The sequence below is a fragment of the Artemia sp. Qi Xiang Cuo genome, chromosome 18, assembly GCF_049724085.1.
Source record: "Artemia sp. Qi Xiang Cuo chromosome 18, ASM4972408v1, whole genome shotgun sequence".
Taxonomy (NCBI): domain Eukaryota; kingdom Metazoa; phylum Arthropoda; class Branchiopoda; order Anostraca; family Artemiidae; genus Artemia; species Artemia sp. Qi Xiang Cuo.
The window spans coordinates 85,443-109,598 of NC_142811.1; the positions used below are offsets into that span (position 1 = coordinate 85,443).

The window sequence follows — 24,156 nt, forward strand, 5'->3', positions numbered from 1 at the left end:
ATTTAGGAGAAACAATTAGGTATAAAAATTAGCTTTTGAATGAGCCCTTAAAAACTCTATGATGTTCCAGGACCCTGTTAGTAACAAAGAAAAAAAAGAAGAATAAAAAGAAAACACATTTAGGGCCATATCCAGATTTTTTTTATTTGGGGGGGGGGGGGGTACAAAATATATTTTTTTTGGGGGGGGGGGGGTACAAAAAAACTACAAAAACGCATACAAAATTGTTTATATTCATTTTTAGTACGTTTTTTACGAGTCAGACAAATATTTGGGGGGGGGGGGTCAAATGGCAATTTTTTCCTAACTAGATATGTCAACTTTTGACTAAAAATTTCTCATTTTAAAATGTTTTAATTTTGATTACTATCATGATTTTCTTTCTTATATAATTGCTCTTGTTGTAGTTTATGTTTATGCAAATAAAACAACACTGTTCAGAATATATATTGTTTCCAGGAAAGCTCTATTGACAATTGTCATTGACAGATCTCAGTAAAGTATCTAAGATACCAATAAAATACAGGTAAAATAGGTAAAATACCAATTTTACAAGGATTCATACAATTATGGTAAAATACCCAATTTTACCATGACCAATTTTACGAGTTACAAAACTACTGTTTTAGTGTTGTAACAACACTACCCAATTTTACCCCACCGTTATTTATTGTAATGCTGATTTGTACACCTTGATTATCATTGTGTTTTTTTTTTGTGTGTTGTTTTTCTTCATGTTATGCCAAATAGAAACAGACTACCAATACTTGAAACACAAATTGTTTTCAGTGAAGTGTAAATGATGCTCTGGTCTTAAGGAAGCAGATGCATCACTTTTATTTTTGGTAACTTTGTTCATTGATTCAATTTGATCATACCTTTTAGTTTGTTCATTTTAGGATTCATCTATAGTACAGTAGTATCTGCTATTTTCTAGTTTAGTGAGATAATTTTCTGTTCATTTTAAGTTTTTGTTTATTCATTTAGAGTCATATCTGTTTGTTTCAAGTGTGATTTATTATGACTTAATTTATGTACTTGAGTATATAAATTAATAATGCTTAAGTATATAAAGTATATATTTAAGTATATAAAGTATAATGTATATATTATATATGACTTAATTATTATACCTAAGAAGAAACTTTTTTTTATAATGTGCTGTTTTAACTTAATTCCAACAAATGTCATTTTACAAGTTATGGGATAGTATTTTCATGCTCTTTCACGTCCACAGTAGGCCTACTTTCATGTTCTCCAAAATCATTTCTTATTTGCTTTTTATTTCCTCAACTGAATATTTGTTACTTTACATTAAAATTTGAAAGTTTATTAAAATACAAACATGTTAAAAGAAATGTAAAATGGGTACTTGTATGATATACCCCCTACCATCTATATTCTTCATCTGATTAGAACCTTGGATTTTCCATGATTTTGGTATTTCCCATAATTTTGTTAATTAAGTACTATATGTTCATCATATTTTGATCCCAAAATTGTGGAAAATCTTAAGTTCTAATTAGATAAAGAATATTAAGTAGTGGGTATATCATACAAGTGCTGTAAAATGTTTTAAAAAATGTTCTCAAAATATATATATATGTGTAAAATTAGTCTTTCTATGCCCTTCAGATTTCTTGAGACTTCCTCCCTCATTGATTCATTGAATCTCATTGATCGCCATCCAGTTGGCAATCTCATTGATTGCCAACTGGAGCTAGTTGCTGTTTTTGTCCTGAAATTAAAAGCAGAAAAATTAACAAAAGGTAGAAATATGTTATAATTCAATGCAAAAAAAAAATAAATAAAAAAAATGCTGTTGGTATATAGCAAAAGCACAAATAGAATAGCTCTAGAATAGTTTTCAATTAAATTACTGTGGTAAGATAAGATAAGATTTTATTCATTATCAATATACATGCAATAATATACTGTACTAGTCCCCCCAAAGGCTCCTTGGCCTGTAATTAGGGGATATAACCTCTGGTTCTACCTCTGGATCTACCTCTGTGTAGATTCAGAGGTAGGGATCCCATCCATTGTCTAGGTTGCAGCTTCTACCACATATTAAGGAGTATGTTTTGCTCCAAATGGGGCAATAGCCCCATGTTTTGGACTCCTTTTTGACCCACATTTATACATATCTGTCAAGCCATAAACAAAAGTAACCATGATTCTATTCTAACCGCTAAAAGGTCATAAGAATTCTAGTCAGGCAAAAAATAATCAAATCTATTGCAGTTCTACCCAGGTGCCAGATTGGGGCAGTTGAGGGGTTCAAATCCTAAAGTAAAGATTATTTCTATGCCATAGCATTCTCTAGGAGGGGTTTACTGGGCCAATCTCAGGGGTATTTATACCTTAGATGTAAAGGAAGATTTATTCTGTGATGAAGGATTGGTGACAGTACTAAAAGGATTAAAAAAATAATAATACCCCAGATGCTGATAGTGTGGTAAATGACTTTCTTAAATATGGTGGTTATGAGGTTAGAAATAAGTTGCTGAAGATTGCAGACAGGAGGTCGAAAGCTCTGAAATTAGGTTCTCTGATATGCTGAATCTGATGGTGTGATTTTTATTAATATTCTTCTATTTTTAAGGGGTGTTCCCTTCCTTTTTGGAAAATCAGGCAAATTTTATCAGGCTTGTAGTGTTTGATGTGTAACACTAAACCTAATGAAATTTATATATTTAGAATCAGCATAATAAGTTAGAATCTTTTGATATATCTATCAATATCAAAATTCCATTTTTTAGAGTTTTGGTAGCTATTGAGCCCTGTTGCTCCTTACTTAAAGCTTGGTATCACGAACTGTTTGAAACATGTAGGGTCAAAATAAATCCTGGTCGTCCCGGAATCGAGTGGAAGGGGGTTACAAGGAAGGATTTGAGGAAAATTGGAACTTCTTGGGGGGTTGTAAAGAGTGAGGCTTTGAATAGATTGTAATGGAGAAGGAGAGTGCATATCTGTACTGGCCTCAGGCGGTTTGGTGCTGCAGTAAGTTATTAGTAATAGTAGTAGGATTTCTAAAAGTAAGACTTTGTTTAAATACACAAACTTATGGCTTCGTGAGATATGCAAAAAAAACTAAAAAATAAATAATAATAACTAAAAGCATATAAAAATAAATAACCAAATAAAAATAAATAATTAACTAAAAAAATAAATAATAAATAAAAGTAAATGACTAAAACTAAAAAAAAACTATTAAATTTTGATCTACTGTTTAATATATAATGAAATTCTTTCCTTGAAGACTCAACAATTTTGGATTGTTAACCTTGTAGAAGAGAAAGGGTTTAAAATATATAAAGCTCCAATGACACTCTCGTTTTTAGAGGACTTAGGGGTGTTAGTACTCCTGTTTGTCATAAATTTTCTTTATTTTAAGCTTGACTTGATTATTAATTATAATTTTTGTTCATTTATTGTTTTTTTTTTATTTGTTAATTTTAATTTCTGATTGTTTGAATTATTATTTGACTTTATTTCTAATCGCCTTTGGTTTAATGTAGCTCTTTATTTTTCTTTGAAAAGCTTCTTTTGGGAAAAATTTTTTGTTTTAAATTAATTTTAACTAGACATGGTTGTTTTGACTGGTTTATGAAATGGGTATTTGTAAAGTCTTGTTTAGTTTTTCTGCTTGGATTTTAAAAATCAAGATTATGGCTTGCTATTTTTATTTTTGACAAAATTTTGCAATAAATACTAATAACAGCTGTACTATATAACTTTGAAAGGGTGGGTAGAGGGTATATTACTGAAATAAAGGCGTTCCCCTAAATGAAAATTTAAAATCTACTTGATCCCCCACTTAATATTCCCTGAAAGTTTCAGCTGGGTCCCATAAGCTGTATATTTATACCCTTAGCTGTGCCTGAGATATTGCTGGTACGCTCTTTTGACAACCGGGAAGCACATATTGTTATTTGATTCAGTTCAACATCCCCTGGAAGTTTCAACTTAATCCCCTTTACTGCTTGTGAAATACTATTGATACATCATTTTGTCAATCTAAATGCACATGATGTCTTCTGATCTAGTTTAACTTGCCCTGAAAGTTTTAACTTAATATGCTGGGCTGTTCCCGGGATGTTGCAGCTAAGCCGTTTTGACAACATGTATGCATATAGTGTTTTTTAATTTAGTTCAACATCCATCAACATTCCCTGAAAGTTTCAACTAAAACGCCCTTAACTGTTCCTTAAAAATTGAAGGTACGCCCTTGTGACAAACTGAATGCACATAGAGTCTTTTGGTTTTGTTCAACATTCCCTGAAAGTTTCAATTTGAAACCTTTAGTCATTCATTAGATATTGTAGATCCGCCCTTTTGACAACCTGGAAGCGCACAATGTCTTTGTTATAGTTCAGCATCCCCTTGAAGTTTCAAATTTATGCCCTTAGCCATCCCTTAGATATTGAAGACATACCTTTTTGACTAGCTGGATTCACATGCTTCGTTTCGACATAGTTCAACATCCCCCTCAACACACCCTGGAAGATTCATCTTAATGCTCTTAGCTGTTCGTGAGATACAGGAGGTATGCCCTTTTGACGACTGGGATGCCTGGAGTGCCTTTTGATTTAGTTCACTATCGCCTCAATATTCCTTGAAACTTTCGTCTTAATACACTTAGTGTTCCTAAAATATGATCGATATGTTCTTTTTAACAATATGGGTGCACGTAGTGTCTGTTGATTTAGTTCAGTACTCCCTCAACATGATTTATAAGTTTCAACTTACTACATTTAGCCCTTCCTGAGATGTTGTAAATACTCTCTGTTGACAACCTGGATGCATGTAGTGTCATAATTTATTTCTCAACATGCCTTGATAGCTTAAACTTAATGCCTCTATCCATTCCTGAGATATTGCAGATACGCCCCTTTGAAATCCTGAATGCATACAGTGTCTTTTAATGTATTTCAACATTAGTATTTTTTTCCATGACCACACTGCCTTTTCTATGACGAAATCAATAAGAGTTCCAAATAGGGATAGGTCCTTTTATTAGACAGTGAAACAAAAATATAAAACAAAGACTCTAAATATTTTGATGCCACTGTCAGTCATCATCATCAGTAGAGTTACTATATCAAAATTAAAACAAACTGTATTTATACTAAACAAAATAATCACTTCAGGGTCAAAGCAAGCTACCGGTTCATTGACTTAAAAAGTTCACTAACTGTTCTTGAATTCTGTAATACTGCGTTGAACATTCTTCTAATTAAAAATGAAATAATGCTGTTTAAAATGAAATTCAACATTATTTCTTTTATATTAAGAAGAATGTACAACTCAGTATTACAGAATTTAAGAACAGTTAGTGAAATTTCTAAGTCAATGGACCGGTAACCTGCTTTGACCTACAATTTTGAAGAAAATTGTACCACCTTTATTCATTGCAGTGTTATAAAACTCAAGAACAGTGAACTTTTTAAGTCAATGAACCGGTAACTTGCTTTGGCCCTGAAGTGATTATTTTGTTTAGTATAAATACAGTTTTTTTTTAATTTTGATATGTTAGTAACTCTACTGATGATGATGACCATATGTGTCATCAAAATATTTAGTCATTGTTTATATTTTTGTTTCACTGTCTAATAAAAGGACCTATCCCTATTTGGAACTCTTATTGATTTTGTATTTCAACATCTCTCTCAACATGCCCTGGGAGTTTCAATGTAATCAATGTGCATCTATTTTTTTCAACATGGATGCACATAGTGTCTTTTGATTTAACGTCCCCTTCAAAATGCCCTGAAAGTTTCAACTTAATACCCTTAACTGTTCCTGAGATATTACAGATGCGCCCTTTGCACCACTCCAATCAATATAGTGTATTTTGGTTTAGTTTAACACCCCCCTCAATATTACCTGAAAGTGTTAACTAATTTCCTCTGGTAGTTCCTGATATATTGCAGATATGCCTTTTTTAACAACCTGGATGCACACCCTGTCTTCATTTTAGTCCGACATTTCCTAAAATTTTCAACTTGATCCCTTAGCCGTCCTTGAGATATTTATGGTACATATTTGACAATCTGGATGCATATAGTGTTTTTTGGTTTACTCCCACATTCCCCTAAACATTCTCTAAAAGTTTCAACTAAATACCCTTACCTGTCCTGAGATATTTCAGATACGCGTTTTTTGACAACCTAGATGCATGTAGGGTCTTTCGATTTAGTTTAATGGGGCCTTAAATTTAACTTATTACCCTTAACTGTTCCTGAAATATTGCAGACACACCCTTTAAACAGTATCGATGCACATAGTGTCAGTTGATTTAATTCAGCCCCCTTAACATGCCCTGAAATTTTCATTTAAATACCCTTAGTAGTTTCTGAGAGTTTGCAAATACACCAACCTAGATGAACTTTGTGTCTTTTGATTTAATTCAACATCCCCTTAACATCATGCTGAGAAAGTCTCATAGGCTATTCCTGATATATTGTAGGTCCGATCTTTTATCTACCTGGATGTACATATTGTCTTATGGTTTTGATCAACATCCCCTTACTATTGCCTGAAATTTTTAACTATTTTCTGTTAGCCATTCCTGAGATATTGCAAATACTCCCTGTTGACAACCTGGATGCACGTAATGTCTTTTGATTTATGCCAACTTCCCCCTAACGTGCCCTAATAGTTTCAGCTTAACAAATTTTGCGCATATTGTCACTTGATTGTGTTCGACATCCTCTTCGACATTTCCTGTGGTTTCACCTTAATATCCTTAGCCTTTTCGGATCTACCCAAGATCAATTATCCCCCCCCCCCCGCCTTCATGAAAAAATCTAATATGTAAAAATTGAACAGTTTGCCTAATTTACTGCTTTTGTCCCAGTGCCTGCTGGGGTCATTTCATCACAGGAAACCTTTTTATTTCAAATCGTGTGACCCACCTCCAAAGTTTCCGCTACAATTTCTTCCGCGAGAAGTGATTTGGAGAAAAAAAAAATATCTTGAAGGGTGTGTTTAGGGGATTTTGGGACAGCAGAACTTTAAATTTCCAATTGAGTGTGCCCCGTCCAAAGTTTATACGACAACTTCTTCCATGCAAAGTGGTCTGGGGAAAGAAAAAAAATATTACCTTGGAGGCATATCACTCTTTACTTAGGCTTCACTGTTGTGCTGCCTATGACAAACGGTCTTTACTTGCCTTCTTGCAAAAACTTGTCAAAAATCTGTTTTTCAGTATTGTAAAAGTTGGCATCTGAAAAAAGAAGGAATTCAAAAATAATTTCATGCTACTTAACAGACATCTCCACTAGACAATCAGATCTAGAACTTTTTTTTCAAGTCCAATATGAGCATTATTTTTAATCAATATTACACTTTCTTCCAAAAGTGTAACTCTTGAAAACAAGAGGCTTGACCATGAAAACACTGACTTAGCCATCTTTTCTTCTTTCTGTTTTTATTATTATTATTATTATTAAAAGATGTAGTCTCCGACAACCAACATAGTTACTGTTTTCTGTGAGTATTGCTGCAATTATCGGCATACTAAAAAAACTTGGTGCTGTCATCTTTTTTTTTGTAATTAATTAAAAAAACTTTTTCCACAAAATAATTTTTTTAAAGAAAAGTAAAGAACTCCATTAAACAAAACAAAAAATGAGCAAAATAAAATCAAATAATCTACCAAGCGTGAAACTACCACAAATCAGCATCGATAAATAAATGAAACCAAAAACGAACAGAAATTACAATAAATAACCGAGTCAAACTCAAAACGAGCAGAAATTAACATAAGTTGGGCTCAAAACCCCTATGTCTTCCCAAGGCCAGAACAAAATTTGCACTTTACTGAAAAAATATAAATGTTTTTACTTTATAACTTTAATAATCAAATAATATTAACATTTTGATTACTAAATATCAGTATATGTATATTAAACTGACAATGCACATTCATTTGTATTTTTTTCAGTAAAGTGCAAATTATGTTCTGGCCTTGGGAAGGCATAGGGGTTTTGAGCCCAACTTATGTTAATTTCTGCTCGTTTTGAGTTTGACTCTGTTATTTATTGTAATTTCTGTTCGTTTTGGGTTTCATTTATTTATTGATGCTGATTTGTGGTAGTTTCACGTTTGGTAGATTATTTGATTTTATTTTTGCTCAGTTTTTGTTTAATGGAGTTTTTTACTTTTCCTTGAAAAACTTATTTTGTGGAAAAAGTTTTTTTAATTAATTTCTGTTCGGTTTATATTGACATAGTCTTTTCAGGGAAAAAGAAAATAAAACTTTAAATCTTTTCGTTTCTTTAAGAATTTATAGTTTGGCCTGCTATTTGTATGCTGGAGAAAAATTTTCTGTAATTTTTAGCAACTAACACCCTCTTAAAAATCTGGACACACATAGTAGTGTTTACTTTAGTTTCACACCTCCTCTAGTTGACCTGAAACAGAAAACTTGATACCATTCGCAAAACAAATCGGTTTACTTTCTTTGATAGCTTGGATACACTTACGCTATTTTGATAAATTTTAAGAGCAGAAGTAGCCCCGAAAGTTTGAACATAATACCCTCAGTCGTTCTTGGGATACTGCTGAGATGCCTTATTGGTAATTAGCTTAAGACAGTGCATTTTGATTTAATCTTATGGCAATATTTAGTTTTTAAACATAAAGGCAATTGGGAGGGTGGGCGTGGGAGGAATATTAGTTTCCCTCCAATCACTTTCGACTATTAAAAAAGGCATCGTCCCTTTCTATTTTCAATCAGATGAGCCCTTTTCGAAGTTCCTGCGACAACTCCTTCTATACAAAGTGCCCTGGTCTAAACAACAACAAAAAAATAATACATTATACCCACATCAATCTTTACTATAAAAAGTCAAGCCTTCCAATCAATTTCGACTATTAAAAAGGGCACTAGGCCTTTAGATTTCCAATCGAATGAGCTCTTTTTGAGTTTCTACGAAAACACTTTATATAAACACCTTATATGCCCCCCAGGGCATAAATTACAACTCTTACCCTAAGGGCTGTGAGGGTGTTTGTCAGCCTCTAATACCTAATTTCCAGAACTTTCAACTACCTGAAACAAAATGGCTATCTCAAAATTTTGATTGGAAGTGTCTGGGAAAATGGTGGGCGTGAGAGGAGCATTAGTTGCTCTCCAATCACTTTCAACTATTAAAAAAGGCACTAGCCCTTTCAATTTCCAATCAAATGAGCCCTTTTGAAGTTTCTAGGACAACGCTTTATATGCCCCCAGGGCATAACTTACAACCCTTGCCCTGAGGGCTGGGGGGGATGTCATCCTCAAAGACATAATTTCCAGAAATTTCTGGAACGTTGAACAAAATGTCTGTCGTAAAATTTTGATTGGATGTGTTTGAGGGAATGGTGGGCGTGAGAGAGGGGTTAGTTACCCTCCAATCACTTTCAACTATTAAAAAAAGCACTAGCCCTCTCAATTTCCAGTTGAATGAGCCCCTTTTGGAGTTTTTACAACAACTCTATTTATAAGAACCTTATATGCCCCCAGGGCATAAATTACAACCCATACCCTAAGGGCTGTGAGGGTGTTTGTCAGCCTCTAATATCTAATTTCCAGAACTTTCAACTACCTGAAACAAAATGACTATCTCAAAATTTTGATTGGGAGTGTCTGGGAAAATGGTGGGCGTGAGAGGAGCGTTAGTCGCTCTCCAATCACTTTCAACTATTAAAAAAGGCACTAGCCCTCTCAATTTCCAGTTGAATGAGCCCCTTTTGAAGTTTTTACGACAACTCTATCTAAAAGAACTCTATATGCCCCCAGGGCATAACTTACAACCTTTGCCCTGGGGGCTCTGAGGGGTTTTTCATCTTTAAATACATAATTTCCTGAACTTCCAACTACGTTGAACAAAATGGCTATCTCTAAACTTTTATTGAATGTGTTTGGGGAAATGGTGGGCGTGAGAAGGGGGTTAATTACTCTCCACTCACTTTCGACTATTAAAAGGGCACTAGCCATTTCAATTTCCAATCGAATGAGCCCGTTTTGAAGTTTCTACAACATCGCTTTCTATAAAAAATCTTATATGCCCCCAGGGCATAACTTACGACCCTTGCCCTGAGGGCTGTGGGGGTGGAGGGGTTGTCATCCTTAAAGACCTAATCTCCAAATTTTTCAACTACGTTGAATAAAACGGATATCTAAAATTTTTGATTGGATATGTTTAGGGAAAAGGTGGGCGTGAGAGGGGGGTTAATTGCCCTCAAATCACTTTCGAGACTGTTAAAAAGGGCACTAGCCCTTTGAATTTCCAATCGAATGAGCCCTTTTTCAGATTTCTACGACAAAGATTTTAATAAAAACTTATATGCCCCCAGGGAATAACTTATAACCCTTGCCCTGAAGACTGTGGGGGGAGTGTTCTAATCAAAGGTATAATTTCCTGAGATTTAAACTAGGTGGAATAAAATAGCTATATCAAAATTTTGATTGGATGTTTTTGGGGAAATGGTGGGCGTGGAAGGGGTGTTAGTTACCTTCTAATCACTTTTGACTATTAAAAAGGGCACTAGCCATTTCAATTTCCAATCGAGTGAGCCGTCTTTGAAGTTTCTACAACAACGCGTTCTATAAAAACTTTATATGCCTCAAGGGCATAACTTACAACCCAGGCCCTGAGGGCTGTGGGGGGTTGTCATCAACAAAGACGCAATTTCATGAAATTTCAACTACATTGAACAAATGATTATATCGAATTATTGATTGGATATGTGCGAGGAAAATGTGGGCGTGAGAGGGGGGTTAGTTGCCCTCCAATCACTATCGACTATTAAAAAGGGCACTATCTATTTGAATTTTCAATCAAATGAGCCTTTTTTGAAGTTTCTACGACAACGCTTTCTAGATAAACCTTATATACCCCCAGGGCATAACTTACAACCCTTGCCCTGAGGGCTGTGGGGGAGTTTCCTCCTCAAAATCATAATTTCTATCTGGAAAGCAACTACGCTGAACAAAGTTGCTATCTAAAAATTTTGATTGGATGTGTTTAGGGAAAAGCTGGGCGTGAGAGGGGGGTTAGTTGCCCTCCAATCACTTTCGACTATTAAAAGGGCACAAACAACTTTAATTTTTAGTTGTATAAGTTCTTTCTGAAGTTTCGATAACAGCTCCTTCGATAAGAAGTGACCTGGTCTAGAAAAGAAAAAAAATAATACATTTCACCAACATAGTTTTTTACTGTGACAGCGCTATTGCGCTGCCTATGAAAGACAAAAATGAAGGTTTTTTTTTATTATTAAGAGATATAGTCTCCGAGAACCAACATAGTTACTGTTTTCTGTGAGTGTTTATGCTGCAATTAGTGGCATACTAAAAAAAAAACTAAGTGCTGCCATCTTTTTTTTTGTGAAAGACAAAGCTTAATCATGAGAATTATTCTCCGCATCTGCCGATAAAAAAAAACAAGTTTTATGAATGAAATGAAATGTTTTTCAGCTACCTGTAATTCACCCCTATTCAATGAATTTGACGCCCTCCTCCCCCACATAATGGGATTTATACGTATTGCCTTACATAGGTGCAATCAAATAATAAAACATATATATTTTTTTAATTATTATTTTGATTTTTGATTCATCTATGCGGAACAAATTGATGGTATAATAAGCTAACATGTTCTTATAAAAATAAAATTATTTTGTAATGTTTTCGCTTTTTATTCTCTACGCAAAGCAAATTTAAGCTAAAATAAAGTGTTCCATTTTGCAAAAGGAAAATAAATGGGGGACTGCTGCTAAAAGAAAAACAAAACGAATCAGAAGACTCGTCAACAGAGTTATTACCCGGTGAAAAAAAAAATCACTAGATTTCAGTGATGTTTTGGTTGATTTTTTTCAGTAATCTAGTGATATATGAGCTGATTTAGTGAATTTTCGTTTGGGCAATATAAAACTCACTAGAAATAGTGATAAATCATTGGAGGGTGGCAACCCTGCTCGTCAAAGATGGACCCGTTTTTCATATCCAAATACAGATTATTCTAATGTGATTTCCCAAATCGTTAAAGTCTATAATAAATTATGTTCACGCTTTCTGCAGGCGCACCATTTGGGGGAGGGCCGGTAGAGCCCTGCCTTAAGATTTACAAACGAAAAATTTGTATTGATAGGTAGGGAGCTTCAGATACGGTCCTACAATATCTCTAGGTTCGCAGGATATGGCGCTATGATTCTTACAATATTTCAAATAAATGTTCGTTTATTTAGTTTGTAAGTCATATCAAGAAAATGTTTTTTCTTGATTTTAGCGTCACAATAATGTTTTAGAAGCAGAAAATTAAAGTGGCAAAGAATTGGTATGAGGAGCTTGTATCAACAGTAATTTGCTTTGAATTGTTCTCTACTTATGGCATGTCTTTGTATCTTTACTAGATTATGTTACAGATATAAAAACTCTTTTTTAAATATCCATCTTTTCTAGTTTTTAAAAATTATGCCTTAAATCTTAACTCTGATTGATGAATCACAAATTGTATACTTGAAGGTTAAGCATTGTTCAACTCAAGAAATTAAGAAAGGCATTCAGAACTGGCACAGTAGTCGGACATAATTACGATTTTATGGACAAATGTGATAAAAATGTGGCCCGGGGGCTACTAATTAAATCTGTAGGATCCCGTGTGGATGGAAACCACTGTTTTCATAGTTGTTGTTTTGTTGTGTGTGTTTTTTTTTTGGTGTTTTTTGGTTTTTTTTTTTTTTTGCGATCAACGGTTTATAGTTTGACAACAAAAAGAGATGGAAATTCGGAAAATATTCTCAATTTGAGGATCATAAACATCATCTGAATTTTACAAAATTTCTGGCAGTTTTTCCAGAAAATACAAAACAGAAGTGATTTTCTTTTTTCATTCTGCTAAATAGTCGAAAGGCTGTCTCAGCTCCAAAAGTATACTTCTTAAGGGTCATCTAGGGTTGGATTCTTGTAGAACATAGGGTTATCTCTTCATGAAATTAGATCGAAAATTTTGTAGAGCTTTAGATTTCTTGAAAGTAATTCTAGAATAGACAATGAAAAATCTAAAATTCAAAATTTGTTTGTTTCTGAATGAAATTTCGATAAAACTTTGGGAAATTTCTTAAGCATATAAATCTTTGGGCAAGAAGTAGATTGGAAAAATCTGCTGCAATCTGAATTGTAGGGGGAGGGGGGAATTTTGTCGTTTACATACATAATAGAAGGATTTTTCAAATCTTAACCCGAATTTGAAACGAAGTTAGAACTGTTGTACAAATATGTGTTTTGGGATATCAGGTCGATGGGTTGATGGGTAGATCTGGTCTGGGCATGGTTTTATTTCTGTGGGGGACGGGGTTCTTAAATTTCTGTCATCAGAGCATCTACAAAAAGTGATTGCCGGATCTTGACCATACTTAGAGAGAATTAAGAGCTAATGCTTAGCTATGCGTTTTGGGGGTCAGAACCCAATCCAACCTATGATGGAGAAAGAAAAAGGGAGGGAATAATTTCGTGTCAGTATAAGAACAGTTGTTGGATATCAACCAAACTAATGAAAGTATGAGTAAATTTCTTAGTTGTGGTCTGGGGGTTATGACTGTTTATTGGTTATGACTATAACCTATCACGATCAGTGTGGTTTCCTAAATTCTTGTCACTAGGCCATTTACCAGAAAGGTTTGCTTTATATCAACAAAAGTTGCTGAAATTGCAGATATTACTGTCCTAGTTAAACTATCTGAGGATCCGAACGTTATCTAACCTTCATTGGGGAGGGAAAGAGAAGGGTAAAGGAAAAGAGGGGAGGGAAAAGAGAAGGATCGTCTCAACAGCTAGCAGAATCGGGCATTAGACCTCGACTCCAAATTGCTTGAACGCCTGAGTAGCTGACTTGGTTGTGCCTTTTGGGATTTAGTGCCCTATTCGACTTCTACGAAAGGAGGGTGTTCTTGAATCCTTGTTATTGCGAAATTATCCTGAAAGTCCGGCTGGAACGGATTATCAGGTCTTAAAGGAACTTAATGGGAAGTAAGAATAAGTGTCCTAGTTCTTGATGTTTAGAGTTTATGCCCGATCCAGCCTATGTGGGAAAGGGGGTCCCTTAATTTTTGGCTACGGGACATTTACCAGAATGAAATATCAGGGGGTACTTGGTGGAAAGTAAGATCTAATATCTTAGCTGCAACTTTTTGGGAACTTGAACGGACCTCTATGGGGAAAGGAAAGTGAAGTCCCCTTTTCACGTCATCAAAACAATGACCAGGAGATCTCAACCAAACTTAGTCAAAATTAGTATTCTGGTAGTCAAGGCATCTTTCTGATGGGATTGTACGATCTGAACTGACCTCTCTTGGGAGTGAGAACTAGCATCCTAACTGTGCCTTTTTGGAGTCAACGTTCCATTCAAGTATCTGGGACAGATAGGGGAAGTTGGCCCTCTAAATTGTTTTCCTCAACGTTGTATCCCCAGTAAACTTGAAAAGAAGTATGATTATGGACTATAGTTCTGCATTTTGATGTCTAGACGCAGTTTAAAAGTATTCTAGTTTACATAGTATTAAGCTATCAGTGTTTTTGTCTAATATGAAAAACTATCAAATAAAGAAGTTTTGTTCTGTCTTTGGGGCTACATTACACTTCTCGCGTAACCGAATTCAAACGAAAGTCAGCATTAATTGCATCTTTTCTAGCTGAAAATATTTGCTTAAGATTTTCTTGGAAATTGACTTGGAAACAGTTTTCTGTTTGCTCAAATGAATTGCAACTCTTTAGAATCATACGATAAAATTCAGGAGAATTTTAACCTTTGCATAGTAGAGAATTTTTTTTTTTTAAATAAAGGAATCTTTTATAATAAAAATTTAGCTTTCTATTAAATTTGGTGACTTATAAATAATACTGTCAGTGAAAAATTGTACATAATTAGATTTCCAGTTGAGTTTTCCCTAACTTATTTTCTATATTTTTAGATACTGCATATATGAAGATATCTAACTTATTTAATTTTTAAATACAAAATACCGTCTAGCAAAATTTGTTTCGTTTCTATTTTATTCTGCTAAAAATAGAATAAATTTTCAAATCTTAATATATATATATATATATATATATATATATATATATATATATATATATATATATATATATATATATATATGTATATATACATATATGTTTGTTTGCATTGATTGTTTTTTAATTTCTGTTCGTTTTAACTTTCATTTATACTTCAATAGCAAAATATTTTTTTTTTCGTTTTAAGCTTATTTGCATATTCAATCTAAGTATTACTCGCTTTAAGATCTATTTATTCATTTATGTTATTACTTGTTGTATGTTTTTGCTACGATTGTTTATTAATTTCTGTTCGTTTTGGGTTTCATTTATTCTTTAATAGTAATTTTTTGTCATTTTGAGTTTGAATTCTAAAAAACATTTTTATCTGTTCAGTTTAAGTTTAAAATGGCCTTTACTTTTCTTTGAAAAACTCATTTTTCGGAAAGTTTTTTTTTTAATTAATTTTTGTTCGTTTTTGATTGCAAAATGTTTCAAATTAAAAAAATTCCTTATTTCAAAATCAAACTTTTTTTTTGAAAAAATCAAACGTTCATCAAAGTATCAAAATTGGTATCAAAGTAACAATATCAAAGTGAAAAAATGGGTTTGTGTCAAAACCCAACCAAATATTTATCGGATGGGTTTGAGGAAAAAGGGCGTGGGGGGGGGGACTAGATTAAGCTTTGGTCTCTTTTGACTCTTTAAAAGTGAACTAGAACTTTAAATTTTAAATCAAATGAGCCCTTTCTAAAATTTATACGAGCATCCCTTCTATAAGAACCATACTTATCCCCAGAGTTTAACTTACAACGCCTGTCCCTGGGCTCTGGGGGGTTGCTTTCGACCCCGGAGTTTTGATATCTGATGTTCGAACTATTTTGAGAAAATGGTCACCTAAATTTTTATCGGATGGGTTTATCCATCCGACAAACCCAAAGTCGTGGGGGGCGGGAGGGGCTAGTTGCCCTCCGATCTTTTTTTACTCTCAGAAAATGAACTAGAACTTTTAATTTCCACTCGAGAACCCTCTCTGAAGTTTATACGAGCATCCTCTTCATAAGAACCATATACGGCCCTAGGACATAGCTTACAATGCCTGCCCCCCGGGCCCTGAGGGGTTGTGTTGACACCGGAGTTTTTGTTATCTGACCTTTGAACTATTTAAAAAAAAAGGCTATCTCAAAATTTGTAGCGGATGGGTTTGGGGAAAAAGGGGTGGCCGGCTAGGAGCCCTCCGATCTCTTTTGACTCTTAGAAATTGAACTATAACTTTCAATTTCCATTCAAACAGCTCTCTATGAAGTTTATACGAGCATCCCTTCCATAAGAACCATATATGCCCCTAGGGCATAAATTGCAACACCTGCCCCCGGGCCCTGAGTGGTTGTGTCGACACCGGAGTTTTTTCTTATCTGACCTTTGAATTATTTGTAACAAAAATTTTTTCGGATGCGTTTGGGGGATAAGGGTTATAGGGGGGGGGGGGATAGTTGACCTCTGATCTCTTTTGACTCTTAAAAACTGAACTAGAACTTTCAATTTCCAATCAAATGAACCCTCTATGACGTTAATACGAGCATCCTTTTTATAAGAACCATATATGCCCCCAGGACAATACTTACAACGCCTCCCCCCGGGCCCTGGGGGGTTGTGTTGAGACCGGAATTTTGTTATCTAATTTTTGAACGATTTTTAAAAAAAACTGGCTATCTCAAAATTTGAAGCGGATGGGTTTTGGGGATAAAAGGGTGTGGGGGGGGGGGGCTAGTTGCCCTTAAATCTCTTGACTATTAAAAAGTGAGCTCGAACGTTCAGTTTCCAAGCAAATGAACCCTGTCTGCAGTTTATACAAGTATCCCTTCCATAAGAAACATATATCCCCCGGGGCGTTACTTATAACGCCTGCCCCCAAGCCCTGGGGGGGTGTGTCAACACCTGATTTTTTTATCTGACTTTTGAACAATTTTTAACTTAATGGTTATCACAAAATTTGTATTGGATGCATTCGGGAAAAATCTCTTTTGAGTCTCAAAAACTGAACTAGAACTTTCAATTTCCAATCAAATGAGCCTTCTCTGAAGTTTTTACGATCATCCCTTCCATAAGAAATATATATTCCCCCACAGGCATAACTTACAACGCCTGCCCTCGGGCCCTGGGGGGATTTTTCGACCCCAGAGTTTTCGTTATATGGTCTTTGAACTATTTAAAAAAAATGGCTATCTCAAAGTTCTTACCAGATGGGTTTGAGAAAAAAGGGCGTGGAGGGGGGGGGGCTAGATGCCCTCCGATCTCTTTTGACTCTTAAGAAGTGAACTAGAACTTTCAATTTCCAATCAAATGAGCCCTCTATGAACTTTATACGAGCATCCCTTCCATAAGAACCATATATGCCCCCAGGGCATAACTTAAAATGCCTGCCCCCGGGCCCTGGGGGGGGGTGTCGACACCGGAATTTTGTTGTATGATATTTGAACTATTTTTAACAAAATAACTATCTTAAAATTTTTATCGGATGCATTTGGGAAAAAAGGGCGCAGGGGGGGGGGGGGGCTGGTTACACTCCGAGATATTTTGACGCTTAAAAAGTGAAATAGAACTTTCAATTTCAATTCAAATGAGCCCCCTCTGATGTTGATACTAGCATTCCTTCTATAAGATTCATATATGCCCCCAGGGCATAACTTATAACCCTTGCCCTGAAGACCATGGGGGTAGTGTCCTGCTCAAAGATATAATTTTCAGAACTTTCAACTACGTTGAACAAAATGGCTATCTCAAAATTTTGATTGGATGTGTTTGGGGAAATGGTGGGCGTGGAAGGAGTGTTAGTTGCCTTCCCATCACTTTCGACTATTAAAAAGGACACTAGCCATTTAAATTTCCAATTGAATGAGCCCTTTTTGAAGTTTCTACGACAACGCTTTCTATAAAAACCTTATATACTCCCAGGGCATAACTTACAATTCTTGCCCTGAGGCCTGTGGGGGGTTGTTATCCTCAAAGACCTAATTTCCAGAATTTTCAACTACGTTGAACAAAATGGCTATCTCAAATTTTATTTGATGTGTTTGGGGATAATGTGGGCGGGAGAGGGGGGTTATTTGTCTTTCAATCACTGTCGAATGTTAAAAAGGGCATTAGCACGTTGAATTTCCCATCAATATGAGTCTCCTTTGAAGTTTCTACGACAAAGCTTTCTATAAAAAGCTTATATGTCCCCAGGGCATAACTTACAACCCTTGCCCTGGGGGCTGTAGGGGGATTGTTCTCCTAAAAAACATAATTTCTATCTGGAAATCAACTACGTAGAACAAAATAGCTATATCAAAATTTTGATTGGATGTGTTTGGGGAAATGGTGGGCATGGAAGAGGTGTTAGTTGCCTTCCAATCACTTTTGACCCTGAAAAAGGGCACTAGAACTCTCAATTTCCAATTGAATGAGCCCCCTTTGAAGTTTATACGACGACCCCTTCCATATGAAGTGCCTCTTAAAAAAAATAATAATAAATAAATAATAAATTATTGGAGCCGTATATTGGCCTTTACTATTGGCAACGCTATAGCGTTGCCTCTGATAGACTGTGAAGCAAATTTTTGTTGATTTTAAGTTTCAACTTCGCTTTTTTCTTCTTTCAGTAAAGCTTTAAAAAAAAAATTAATGGTCGTAAAAACTGTATTCAATCCTTTTTTTTGTTGGGGGGGGGGGGTATCGTTCGTTCGGTGCCTTTTCACTAGAAAAATGGCGCTTTCGGCGTATTTTCCCTTTAATGGCGACGTAATTTCAATCTAGACATCTGGCAACACTGTCCCTCACGTGAAGTTTCAATTTCCTTTAAATCTTTTCTTATTACGTCTTCTCATCTCATTTGAGAACGTCCTCATCTTTGTGTGCCCCCCCCCCCCCCTCCCTGGTTGGCCAATGGGCACTATTTATTGCAAACTATCGTCCATAAAACGTGACCTAACCGTCCTAGTCTTTTTTTCATTCGAAAGACAGACTAGGACGCTTTCTTTCATTGAAAAGAAAGACTAGGAAATGGAGCACTAGAAAGCATTAGAGTCATGGGTGCCCATAAGCTGAATTCCAGGGGGGGGGCAAACTTCGTCTAATTGCTACTTTTAATGCTATTTAATAGAAATCTCAGAACAAACATATTAAAATAAGGCAGCATCATTCAGCCAGGGGGGGGGGCAAGAGCCCCCCTGCCCCCCCCCCCCCATATGGGCGCCCATGATTAGAGTGGAATCAAAACGTAGTTTTGTGCAGTTATTGGTTTGATATGCGGTCAGTCAAAGAAGAACCTAAAACTGTCCTTAGCCAGTTCCTTTAGAAAACATCCAACATTTCCTCCCCAGCCTTTTGAAGCACTCAGCCACTCATGTTTCAGAGCAAATAGAAATCACATAAAAAATAACTACATTGTAAATTTGAAAGCAAAGATAGATAAAATTCGATTTGGTACTTACGTTTTATCCCGATCACACTTAAGAAATGCAGTTAGGATAATTAGAATGAAATATACCAAAATCTGATGAAAATATAATACTTTAGTAACACAATTATGGAAAATACTGCTGGAGAATTGTGGAGAGTAGGCCGCCTAGAACGCGTTACAGGCAACGCTATAGCGTTGCCTAGTGTGTACTATTAATAGTAATTTCTGATCGTTTTGAATTTGATTATAATTACCACACTCACTTTTATCACCTTTCTTATAAAGTGGCTTAATTAAGGTTTTCCTAAAATCGTTAGGTACTTCCCCTTTTTCAAAAATCATATTCATAATCTCCAATAACTTATTTCTAACCTAAGAGCCACCATATTTAAGAAACTCATTTACAACCCTATCAGCACCTGGAGCCTTATTATTCTTTAATTCTTTTAGTACTGTTTCTAATTCCTCCTCACAAAACAAATCTTCCTTCACATCCAAGGTATCACAAACCTTTTCATTTTCCTCTATATTTTTTCCTGCAACTTTATCTCGGTTAAGTAACTCTATCAAAATGTTCGGCCCATCTCGCTTTAGCTTTTGTCTTATCGCTAGTTGCCACCCCATTCCTATCTTTAACTGGGACAAGTCCGGATTGACTACTACCTCTCAATTTGTTAACGTGCCAGTACAATATTTTACTATTATGCCGTCTAGCTGCATCTTCTAAATCCTCGGCAATTTTATCCCTGGCCTCCACTTCACACCTCCTTAGTTCATATTTCAATGCTTTCTCCACTTTATTTACATTTCTTTTATTTTCATGTGATCTATCACTGAGATAATTCTTGTACAAGTCCTTTCTCATTTCTATTAAACTTAAAGCTTTTTCACTAATAATTGTAGCAGCAATTCTAGTTGTCCTTTCTAGTACACAATCAGCAACTTCAAAAATAATTTTTCTAAAGTGGTTCCAACCATCGGTCACATTGGCAAATTTTAAGCTTTTAAGATAAATATTCAAGTTTTCATGGAAAGCATCTCTACGATTCTCATCTTGGAGTTTACCAGCATCATAACGTATCGGGAGGTAGTTACCCTTCCTATTTTTCAGCTTTAAATTAAACCTTGACACTACTAGATGGTGATCTTTACTTTTAACATCAATAACAGCACTCCTATATACCCTAGTATCTTTTATTGATCCTGCCAGTCTTCGTTTTACTATAACATAATCAATAAGGTTTGCTGTCTTACCATCACGTGAATACCATGTTAGCTTATGAGCCATTTTATGACCAAACACCGTATTGGTTATAACTAGATTGTTATACCTACAAAATTGCAAAAGTCTGTATCCATTACTGTTTTCTTTTCCTACACCAAATTTACCTAAGCTGGGATACCATCTATCCTTATTTCTACCAACCTGGGCGTTAAAATCTCCCAGCAATAACATCATATTTCTACCTGGGACCTTGTCTATTTGCTCCTGTAACTGTAAGTAATTAAAATATACCTGCATAGCAACTTATCTCACTCAGCCTAAGCTAATTATTTCCGAATGTATACAAAGAAACCGGCTTTACTCAAATCAAGAACCTGAGTGCGGTCGGGATAACACGTTCGGAAATAGCCCTAATTACGGGGCCGAGGGGGGAAAAATGCGTCATGTGGGAGCCGAGTTTTTACCGGTGTCCTCCCAAACATTAATTGTGTATCCGCCCCTGAGTGTGTTCTATTTATCTGAAAAATCTTGTTTGAAGCAGGAAAACCAAAATGTTATATGATAGACCTAAATTTGTTTTTAGCGGCTTAATCTAGATTAAAAGTAGATTGCTATAGATATACTAAATTATAAATAAATAAAAATCTCACTTGTGCTCATTTTTGTAGGCTACGGTGTGTCGGTTCACGTATGTCTATTTTGGTGTCATGAGTAAACCATAAGCTTTCCAGGATTTCTTGAAATAGAATCTACTATTTTACATCATGTTCAGAAGTTGGATGGGCATGATTTACATCATGTCCATGTCCATCATGTCCTCAAATGGCTTGCTTTGTAGAGATTGTGTCAAAATTCTAGTGTAACGCAGAAATCAGACATGAAAAAAAGAGTGATTCCGAGTCGATTCCCCCATTCAGCGCTCCTTCCAAATATAATAGTTTCTACCGTTATAATTAAAATCATCCTCTTCTCCCCCATCCCTAATGCCTGGGTATAGCCCTAGGCTATCTAGAATTCTTTTAATATTGCTGTTTGTTTTTTAATTTGTATTGTTTGGCTCTATGATCCGGTTTTAAATGAGAAATAAGTGCAAATAATAATGCAAACCAGCACACGCGTGTATATAGCTCAGGGCTATATCCAGGTATCGAGGGGGGGGGGGCTGCGTTGGGCTTACATGCAATTACGGTTGTAACGATGATTACACTTGGAAACGCGTAGCATGGGTGATCCAATGGTATTACTTTTCGTCTGCTACCCAGTTTGTGTACCGGAACCGTTGGAGTAGCTGCGATTTTGGTAGTTGTGATACTATTATTGATTTCCTTGTCTCTTTGAGGCAGTATTCTCCTGAAGCATATCTATAGTGAATGATTTTTTCAATGAAGGTTCTCTGCACGGCTTTTTAATTACTTTCCATTGAAAGGTCCACCTTATTTTATTGTTATATGGGTTTTACTTCCACTTTTTACCGTTCCAAAATTCTTGCCGAGATTTTCCCAGAGGCTTTCTTTTAAAAAGACTGAAGGCGTTCACTTCACTTTTTTGCCATTTCTAAAAACGTGTCTTGTCACCAGTTGACTTCAAGGAAAAACTTTATTTTCATCAAATTCCATGTTAAAAAAGTTCAATGCCTGCTCTTGCATCTTTTTTTTTTCACTCGTTCAATGGAACCTGATAGAAGACGCAGTTCGTGTCCACAAAGTACTTTGCAGAATAATTGTTTTACTAAATGACTAAACTATAGTTTGAAAATATGTATCCTCTTCAAATTCATCTATCAAATTTTTCATATTTCAACAAATCTCGTTTCTTTCAGTAACTCATCACTTTATTAAAACCATAAAGAAATCCAAAAAAATGCACTTCGTGAAGCGTTTCCTATATTTATATTTCAAAGTTTCCTAACGAATGTCGCCAAGAGCTTCCATCGGCATTCATCTTGGAACTACGGCATTCACTGACGAATGCCGAGAGATTTTCAATGACGCAGGTCGATAAAACCTGTCGTCTCGTCTGATGGAAATTTTCTCATTACTAACAAACTCTCGCTGTCGTGCCATTCACCGAACCACCTGCCAATATAAATTCTTTTTTTTTGTTCTACTATATTTATAATGGATGTCTTGTTTTATATTCGTAATGCTTCATAAATAATTATGAAGGAAAAAATCCAGCAAAGAATGAATACTAATGCCCAGAGGCACCAGTTTACGGAATAAAGAGGAATGGATTTTTTGACTTGTTCTTAATAAAAGTACAGTAAAAATTTAATCGCGGGGGGATTTTTGATCAAACAGTTCGTGGTAACGAACTGTAAGTAAGGAGCGACCCGGCTCAATGGTAACCGAAACTCTAAAAAACGGGATTTTGATACCAATAGATACATCAAAAGAATCAGATTTTAATTCTGATTTCAAATATATAAGTTTCATTAAGTTTAATATTACCCATCAAAAGTTACGTGCCTGAGAAAATTTGGCTGATTTTCGAAAAAAGGGGGAAAGACCCCCTAACAGTTATAGAACCTTAATGAAAATCACACCATCATATTCAGCGTATCAGAGAACCCTACTGTAGAGGTTTCAATCTCCTATCTAAAAAATTTTGGAATTTTCCATTTTTTGCATTATGAAATTACACGGTGGCTTGTTTATTTGTTTGTTTGTTTTTTTTTTTTTTTTTTTTTTTTTTTAACCCGGGGTGATCGTATAGACCCATTGGGCCTAGAAAATCGTGGGCGGACTCAGTGGAACGGAAATTAAAATTTCTAATTCCCTTTTTAAGTTACCAAAGAAAATGGAGGGCAACTAGGCCCCCTCCCACGCTCATTTTTTTCCCAAAGTGACCCGATCAAAATTTTGAGATAGCCATTTTGTTCAGCATGGTCGAAAATATGATAAAAATGTCTTTTAGGATGACTTGATCCCCCAAAGTCCCCAGGGGGAGGGCTGAAAGTTATGAACTTTACTCAATGTTAACATATAGTATTGGTTATTGGGAAGTATACAGACTTTTTCAGAGGAGATTTTTCTGGTAGGTGGGGGAAGGAGAGGGTGGGGGGCTATATGGAAGGACCTTTCCATGCCGGACGTGGTCCTGGGGGAAGGGACATTGCAACGAAGGGGGCGCCGGATTTCCCAGCATTATTAAAGAAAAAGATCAGGAATTAAATAAAAAAAAACAAGTTTTTCAACTGATCAACTGATTATGATTAAGAGGTCATTTTTAAAGAACTGGAAAAAAAAAATTCGAACTATAGTTTAAAGAGAAGGGTATTGACTATGGGGCGAACCCCCTAATATACATGTTAAAAATTTCCCAGAGGGAGGGCTAAAAGTTATGAACTTTACCCAATGTTAACATATAGTATTGGTTATTGGGAAGTATACAGAAGTTTTCAGGATGTTTTTTTTCTTGTAGTGGGTGGGATGGGTGGGTCAG

At 35.4% G+C, this 24,156-nt stretch overlaps 1 protein-coding gene and 1 long non-coding RNA gene across 3 annotated transcripts in view; one reads left to right on the forward strand and one right to left on the reverse strand.

Moving 5' to 3' along the window:
• Nucleotides 1-24,156, forward strand: part of LOC148941093 (high affinity copper uptake protein 1-like) — a 109,936-nt gene that overhangs the window by 14,725 nt on the left and 71,055 nt on the right. The window lies entirely within an intron of this gene.
• On the reverse strand, nt 1,254-22,574 carry LOC148941094 (uncharacterized). The gene is made up of 3 exons (XR_016143247.1): nt 21,363-22,574; nt 7,109-7,231; nt 1,254-1,738 (listed from the first exon to the last, which is right to left on the reverse strand). It is a non-coding gene; the product is annotated as an uncharacterized LOC148941094 (long non-coding RNA).